At 31.1% G+C, this 9,270-nt stretch overlaps 1 long non-coding RNA gene across 1 annotated transcript; it reads left to right on the forward strand.

Moving 5' to 3' along the window:
- The first annotated feature begins 1,798 nt into the window (after positions 1-1,798).
- Positions 1,799-6,729, forward strand: LOC145956792 (uncharacterized). The gene is made up of 5 exons (XR_014433048.1): positions 1,799-3,305; positions 5,228-5,359; positions 5,507-5,580; positions 5,730-5,788; positions 6,053-6,729. It is a non-coding gene; the product is annotated as an uncharacterized LOC145956792 (long non-coding RNA).
- The last annotated feature ends 2,541 nt before the right edge of the window (positions 6,730-9,270 follow it).

Genomic DNA, 9,270 nt, shown 5'->3' on the forward strand with positions numbered 1-9,270 from the left:
TGAATGAATGCAATTATTATTTTTAGTATGATTTTGGTGCACCATAACCTTAAAATGTTTTGCACATAAATCAGTCCTTGGGAGACTGATATATCGTACTCATAATTAAGGGTCTTAACTTCAAGTATTTAAGAGTGCAGTTGCATTGATTACATGTTCAATTTAGAGTCTAAATGCTGGTACCCTTAAAAATAACTATTTATAGTTTTGCATTAGGTGTAGTTCTTATCTTAGCTGTCTCGTTGTACGTGATTTTAAGGCCATGATCTTGCGGTGATTGTCTGAAAGGAATTAATTTAATAAATAAAATGATATATTAAAATCTACCGCGTATGGATTATTATTATTATAATAATAATAATAAATTAATTTTTTTATCACATGAGAATTAATTTCCTTCAAAAATTTGACAGATATCAAATAAATAAACATTTTTTCTGAATCTATATATTTATTTTATTAGAACATAATTTTTATTTTTTAAAATATATTATTTTTTTAGATAAAAAATTATGTATATGTCAAATAGTAGTGAGGGCAAGTGCCTCACTATTCCAAACGTGCAGCTGTTCCTATATATATATATATATATATATATATATATATATATATATATATAGGGAGTTATAATTATACCGGTGTAACTTTTACTAAGTATTATGCCGCTCTATAACTTTATATTAAATGTGAATTCTGTAAATCCAACCGTTAAATTGGAAGTTCATATCACTTTATACGTGTATATCAAATTTTGTTAAAATTGAACAACTGAAAGATAATCCAAGTGTTCATAATTTAGTGTATTTTGAAATGAATATATTACATCAATTTTGTTTTATAAAAATGAAGTATCAAATCATCTTGGATTAATATAAAGTTTTGTATATATAATCTATAAGAGATATGAATTTTTAATCTAACAGTTGGATTTACCAAATTCACATTTAATATAAAGTTATTGAGCGGTGTAATACTTTGTAAAAGTCACATTTAATATATATATATATATATATATATATATATATATATATATATATATATATGAGGGGGGTTATAATTACAATGGTATAAATTTTACTAAGTGTTTCACCGCTCAATAACTTTATATTAAATGTGAATTTTGTAAATTCAACCGTTAAATTGAAAATCTTTTACTCTTAAATCATATATACAAAATGTTACATATAAATAAAGAATAATTAAATATATTATTATTATTATTATTATTATTATTCGTAATATAAAATTATTATATATTATTATTATAGTACAAATATGAGATTGTATATTTGAGGATGACTTAAATGAATTAATTTGTACAAGTTATACTGACAACATACATAGACATTTCGGTAGCTTACTCATCAGAACTTCGCAGTTAAGCGTGCTTGACCTGGAGTAGTACTAGGATGTGTGACCTTCTGGGAAGTCTCCAAGAAATTGCACAAGTAAGGATAAAACACACTAAACAGTGAAATATTGTGAAATAGAACCCTTGAGAGGCCAAATATGAGAGTTGTTACATTAATAAATTTATTAAAATTAAAAAAAAATTATAATTTCTGACGGATTTTTTATTCCGTCGGAAATTTTGACAGCAATTTCTGACGGATTTTTCCATCGGATATTTCTGACGGATATTACCGTCGGAAATTTCTGACGAAATTTTCCGACGAAATTTTTCTTCGGAAAATTTCGTCGGAAAAATTATTTCCGACTGATTTTTTTTTTCGACGTCACTTTTTCCGACGGATTGAAATCCGTCAGAAATCCGTCGGAAAAACAAAATCCGTCAGAAATTTACCTATTTCTGTCGGAAATTTCCGTCGAAAATCAGCAGATTTAAACTTATATAATTAAATATTATGTGTTTTTTAATTTTTTTAAAAAAATTAAAGATTTGATTTATAAATTAACAACTTTTAATCAATAATTGGATTTGAATTTATATAATGAACTATAATGTGATTTTCAATTATTTTAAAAACTTGTAGATTTGATATATATATTAAAAACTTTTAATTCAATAGTTTGATCGTTGAAATTTTGTATAAAATATAAATTATTGAGTGGAGTAAGTCTATAATAAAATAACTGTTAAAAATAATTATTAGTTATTAATATGAAATTTGCTTCATATGTACCCTTATATATTAGAAATGGATAATTGGATCAACTAAAAATGAAATTTATGTCCAATATTCAGCCAATAAATTTGTTGTCATTTTTGTGTGTACTTGATGTACCAAAACAGTAACGTCAACAACGAATATATTTCACGTTATACACTGATATAAATCGAGTGATTTCAAAACGAGTTGAAAAGTCACGCTTTAAACCACAAAATAGGCTGAATATCACACACACAAAAAAAAAAAAAAAAAAAGGAAGAAGAAGAAATCATGTATATTGGGAGATATGATTTGAGGGAAGATGGGAAAAAGTTGGAGATTTGAAGATTAGGATTTGATTCAAATGGAACTTGTGAGCGAAAATAAACAAAGAAATTCGAATTGGAAGTCATCACAATCCACGAATTGATAAGCCAATGAACGCTATTTGGATAAGCACCCTTGATAAGTTTAGAGATTTGTAGAAGACCTAGAATTTGTCTCACTTAGCTTACTGATAATCTGAAATATGATTTCTAAAAGCTTTGGTGTGTCTTTTATAGTGGCAACAGCCTTGCAAATTGTTTTGACTAAAACTTAGTGATAATGAGTATCTATAGCGGATCTTGAAAAAAATATTTTGAGGGGCATAAAATTTAAATACATATAATTTAAATAATTTATAATATAGCATATTAAAAAATATATATACTATTTAAAAGGAAAAGGAAAAATCTGGGAGGGCCAGCCCCACGCTCTTTATAATGATTATTCAGCCCAAATAAAACATAACACTGAAAAACAAAATTAAGGCAGATGATTAACACACCTCCACTCTCGTATAAACACACCCCCTTTTTAAAAAAATTATATAAAATATCTAAATTACCCTTAAAAATTTTTTTTTTCTAAACTTACACCTCCCTTCCCCGTACCCCGTTCCCCGCACCCTACACCCCCTTCCTCGCACAACACTATTTTTTCTCATCACCGCCGCACAACACTATTTTTCCTCATCACCGCCGCACAACACTTCTCAAGTAAGTCACCTCCGTAACCTCCGCACACCGCTCACTGTAACACTTCTCTCAGCTCTAAACCAGGCCGGACTCCTCCCTAGCTCCGCCAAGCGCCACCGTACGCTCTGAAATCTTCCGTCGTATCCGCCCTCTCCGCTTACGGCCTTCCGATCTGGTTTGTTCTATCTATCCTTTGCTCTGAACTGTGAAATTTTGGATTTAGTTCCCTTGATGCTGATTTTGGTTACGTCGATCCTCTTATGAGGAATTTCAGAGCATAATTCATTTAAATCACTTTAAACAGAGGGCAGATTTTTGTACGTCTGTTTTCAATTCGCATTTCATTTCTCAATTTATAGATCTTTTGATTGGGGTCAATGACGAGTAAAGGGATCGTAATTTCAATTTATACTGGAACGGAGATGTTAGGCTCAGTTAAAGCAGTAACCTGCTTGTGAAAAATTGACTTACAGGTAGAATAGATAGTTCAGTGATACCTAGATCAAGATGCCAATAAGTCATACACAAAAACACCGCCAATTGCTACTACATAAAATAGGCTCAGTTTTGTTGTTATTTTGTTTTGAACAGTCATGATATCTAATCACTCATGACAGATTTTGTTATTGAAAACCATAATATTAATTTTATCCATGTATATACCTATGGAGCATCAATGCATCACATAATTTTTGTGATAGGCACCAGATCAGAACCATGCAAACTGAGATATGTATCAAGTCGTGTAAGCTGACATCAACTTGATATCAAATCACTGGGCTCTGATATGTGTATACAAAACTAGCAGAAATTAAAAAGAAAACACACTAGAAGCCACACATTCAAGGGGCCTGGTTCTCTCCCCACTGCTTATAATCACTTCTTTCATCCCTCCTCTCTTTCCCTCAATTCCTAGTTATCCCACACTACTGTGTTGTTTACTCTCCCTCCATCATGAGACTCATCACACATAGGATTTACTTATTCACATTTCTTGCAAGTTGTCATCCTTACTTGTAGAATAGATCCCCTGCTGCTCATGTAACTTCTTCCTAACATACACCTTTGTTGGTGGTTACCTACCGGTTTGTCTTTGAGTAGCACAAAAAAAAAACTCTTTTTAATTCATTGTGTTTTAGTTTCATATTGATCCCAAGTCGACAACCCAAAGCAAACTTTTCTTGATAAAAATACCTAAAATTCAAAATACTGAGCTTTCTCTCATTATTATTCCTGCTAGTTTCTAAAATACACAGTTGAAAAGCACCAAGTACATATGTATGTGAAAAAAAAATGCCTAAAATATAACATACTCGGCTTTCTGTCTTTATTACTTTTGCTAAGATACACAGTTAAAAAGCACCAAGTCTATATAAAATAAATAATATAATTTTAACTTTCAATATATTTCCAACATGTGAGTTGAATTGAAAAATTTAACGACCAGGCATTGAAATGAATGGAAATACACTACCATATAGAACCACATCATCAATTTATAGACAACTGAATGCAAATGACACCCCCACTCCCACCTTCACCAACACTCCCCTATGCCACATAATATGTTAAAAAATACAAGTAATTGTAATTGCATAAATCTAGAAGCACAAAAACAAAGACACTAAGAGCCTATTTGGATATAGTTTAGAAGGGCTTTTGAAAGCTTCTCTACTAAAAATAAACATCTAGTGATAGGGAAAGGGAAACATCTAGTGTTGACACACTTGCATTGCTCTTTATTGGAGAAAATAGAGAAGGGTGCAATTTTTGTGTCTACTATCCTTTAAGTTGAAGCCATATGCGTATTCCTGTTTGGTGAGTGTTTCTCTTTTACTAGTTGGATACTTCTCTTTGGATAGATTGATATGTAGCCTGATTATTGACTCTCCTGCTTAGGAAATCACAGAGTCTTTTTTACATATACACTAGTTCTCAAAAGTATAAAAAAATGTGGATCTATGGTGGTTAATTAACTGAATGTCAGATATCAGATAGTGATAAAACAATTTATCACCCCCCATGTATTTGCACTTGTAATTGGCTTATTGTCTTCCAATCTTGAATTTTCTTGTGTTTTTGCTTTAATTATTGTAGTGGTGACGTCATGTCTCCTGCTCCACCCAAAAGACACAAAACAGACTGGAAAATAAAAATGAAATTTGATCACAAGGACAAAGAATTTGTAAAAGCTTGTTGTATGCACTATGCTGAAAGTGCTCAAATGATGTAAGTATCCCCTTTTGGGTTTATGTTAGTGACCACTCACATTGATTTTGAGTTTTTTTACTATATTTTCAATTAACGTAATAATTAACCATCAGAAGATTGGAAACCGCAGTGCTTGTTTATGTATTCTGAAGTTTCTTTTCACAGGATAAGGCACAGGAGAGATTTATGAGGATAACACATGCATACAATACATTGCTAAATTCTAGTTCCCGCAAAAAGTATGATTCTGGAAACCAGGGTTATGATTTTTATTATTGCTGTTACACATCCGCAATTTTTTTCTTTTTAATTTCTTTTACTTTTTAGATTCAACATGTTTATGTAGTACTCAAAGATAATGTTCTAATTATCTAAGTTTATAATGCAGTACCATGAAGTGCCTTGTGATAGTTTGGATGTTTAGATGCTTTTAATTATCTGTTAGAGGTATGTTTCCCTCCTTAACTTCCAAATTATAGTCCTGCTTCTAATTTAAGAAAATCATCAAATGCCAAGTTCTTTTGTGTGAATTACTTTAGAATTTTGTGAAAATCTTCTTTCATATAACATTTGATGCAGTACCATCAAATGTTTATGACGTAATTTGAAATGAGTATCGTGTTAACTCGTGAATTTATGTATTGATATTTAATATTTATTTTGTATTTATGGATCCATTGTATTCACTGCTCTGCGCTTTTACCCCAGCAGCAAACAGAAGCCCCACAAAGAAGGCCATAAAGAAGAACAATGCTCTGCTCTTGCTAATGCGTGCCATTTTTCTCAGATGCAAGGACAGAGATGATTCTTAGATAGGTTGAGCTTAGAGAGATGGTGGAAGGGTGAGTGTATATTGCTTTGCTATCTTGTGTTGTTTAGAGTGAAACAATACTAGCCAATTTTTAGGCTCCACTTGATAAATGAATTAATATTTTAAGTTGATCAATAAACACATAAATTTGAGTTTAGACGGCAATGTCTATGTGCTTTGAATCATGTGATAGTTGGTGTAGACAGGTCATGCATGTTGTGGTCCCTTCATGCAGCGGCCTTCAAACGGCTATGCTTTATGTTTGGTGAAAAATAAAAATCAAACGCTTCACTTGCAGATATATAATGTTGAAATGAATGGTGCTTGTTACTTTTGTTTTTCATTCTTTAACAGTCAAAACTGCTTCACTTGCAGTTTTGCTGATTCAAATTTGAAAAATAGAAATGTTATTTTCAGCACTAAAACTGATAGGAAACAGATACTGGTTGGGATTTTCTTTAACAAATGCTTATTTTAATAGCATTAGAATATTAAAAAAAAATTATAAAAAATTACCTGCAATTTTTCCTAGGAAATTTATTTGCGAATTTGAAATTTTGCAGAAAATTTACCTATAAAATTTTAATTTTGCAGAAAATTTACTTGGAAAATTTTAATTTTACAAGAAATTTACTTGCAAATTTTAATTTTCGTGGAAAATTTCTTGCAAAAATTTTGGGGATTTTAAAATTTGTAGAATATTTTTTGCAAAATTTTTAAGAATTTATTTTTTCACAAGAAAGTTTGCTGCCATTTTTTTTTGCAAGAAAGTTTTCTATAGATTTTTTTATTGTAAAATAAAGTGTATTTTTGATGATTTAAAAATAAAAAATATATTTTATGTAATCTAAAATAGCCATCAAATGTAAACAAGTAAAAATAATAGTATTTTTGTGGCGGTTTTAAAATCGTCAGAAACTTTGAATTGGACAGAATTAAAATGAATTTTGTGGCGGTGTAAAACCGCCGCAAAATGACAAACAAGTCAAATAGAACTGCAATTTTGTGGCGGTTTCCGACCGTCAGAACATGTCAAATAAAAATGCATTTTGTGAGGGTTTCAAACCGCCACAAAGAGATTGAATTTATTGAATTTTTTTGCGCTCGGAGCCAGCGTTTACAAAATGTCCACCCAACGGTTTTTGGCGATAGTAGATCAGGCGGTTATTAATGACGCGGTAATGCAATTTGTGGCGGTTTTTAACCGCCAGAAACTGCCAAAATAACCGCCACAAATCACAAGTGGAAGGGGAGTGTGGGTTGTAGGGTGCGGGGAAGGAGGGTGTGGGGTGCGGGGAAGGGGGGTGCGGAGAACGGGAATATGGGGAAGGGAGGTGTAAGTTTAGGAATTTTATTTTTTTTAAGGATAATTTAGACATTTTATATATTTTTTTTAAAAAGGGGGTGTGTTTATACGAGAGTGGAGGTGTGTTTATCATCTGCCCAAAATTAATTAGAATAATTGGGTTAAGTAGTTGTTCAAACAAAATAAAACAGTCCAATCACCCATATTACAATATTTATCTAATTTATTAAAAAAAAAAGTGCAAAATTTGGGCCAAAGAGAAAGGAGCCGCGTGCTCGTAATTCTTCATCAATTTGGACGTTAACTCAAGTCCAATTAACACGTCCAGCAAGGCTTATTCATTAAGGTCTTCAATCTAAACTAAATTCATCGTTGTGAGATTTTTTCATCCAAACTTGGTCTTGTATCGAATAAAGTGGCCCCTAAATAATTTAGAGCCTCTTCTTTAGCCTTCTCACATTTTTCTCTCATCAATATTGGGCCTCTCAAGCCTTGTATATCCTCTACGTTGTCTATTTTAGTCATGTCACCTCATACTTTCTCGTTATTCCTAGATACGTAACATGTCTATATCTTAGTCTTAAACATATTGTCCAATAAATCCTTTTTGTTTTTTAATTTCTAGTCTCGAAAGGTATAACTATCTTAGTCCTAAATTTCACATTTGGAAAATAAGTTAGTCATTCATCCATTCTCTCCTTGAGAAGAAAGGTTTTTTTTTTTTTTTTCTCTCTCTCTTTCTCATGTGTGTATTGGCCATTCCTCTTTTAATTCATCTATGTATATACATTTTGTGGTTCTTTGGCTCATCTAAGATTAGCAAGCAAGATCTCATCAATCATCTTCTTTTTCTCTTTTCTAATCAAGACTTAGGTGATTTAAAGGAAGGTGTAGATTTTTCTGATAAATATTAGCTAGGCGTACTGATTAGGATTATTTTTTTGTTATAAATATATAACACTTCAGTTTTCATAAATCATATTAAGATTATGTTATATAATTATTTTAATATTTTAAATGTGTTTATTAAAGGATTTTAATATTATTTAATTATTATATCATCTCTATTTTATTTATGAGACATGATTTGCTATTATTATTTTGATTAGTGATGTATATGTAACTTTTATGAAATGTATTTTATTAATAATTATGCTTATTTTATTTTATTAAAGGAAAGACATGTATTTTAATTATATTGTATTAATTATTTTATGAGAAGGGAAAGGAAGGACGTGATAGTCATTTGTTTATTATTATTAATATTATTATTATTATTATTTTATTATTTTAAGAAGGGAGTTATCAGGAATGATATCATAGTCATTTATTTATTACTATTGTTTATTACTGTCGCCACCCGCCGGACCTTGGCATTCGCGACGATGGTCGGACTCTTTTTAAGTTTTGAAAGATGATGGATTGTTAGAACGACTTATTCTCAAACTGAGACCTCGTCGAGCTAACAATTTTGTTTAAATGGCTCTCACCAATCCATGTTAATCCCAAGCGGGACCCTCCATGGATTAGTGGTTTTCGCAAAAAGAAGGGGTTCTTGGAGTCGCCACCAATGTTTTACTCAAAACATTGGAAAAAGATATAAGGCAATTGATTTTCACAAATCAACTTTGGCCATTACAACCAGAGTCGGGTAAGGGAGTCGGTTACGTGCGAGGAAGGTGTTAGCACCCCACAACGCCCCTTTCGGGTTCCCTATGACGGATTATTTCATAAATAATAGTGTAAAGTTACTAAATTACCCCTATTTATTAGAAACGATTATGAGTAAAATATTTACATGATGAAAACTCT

This window comes from Cajanus cajan, chromosome 4 (assembly GCF_000230855.2).
Source record: "Cajanus cajan strain Asha chromosome 4, NIPB_CcT2T_4, whole genome shotgun sequence".
Taxonomy (NCBI): domain Eukaryota; kingdom Viridiplantae; phylum Streptophyta; class Magnoliopsida; order Fabales; family Fabaceae; genus Cajanus; species Cajanus cajan.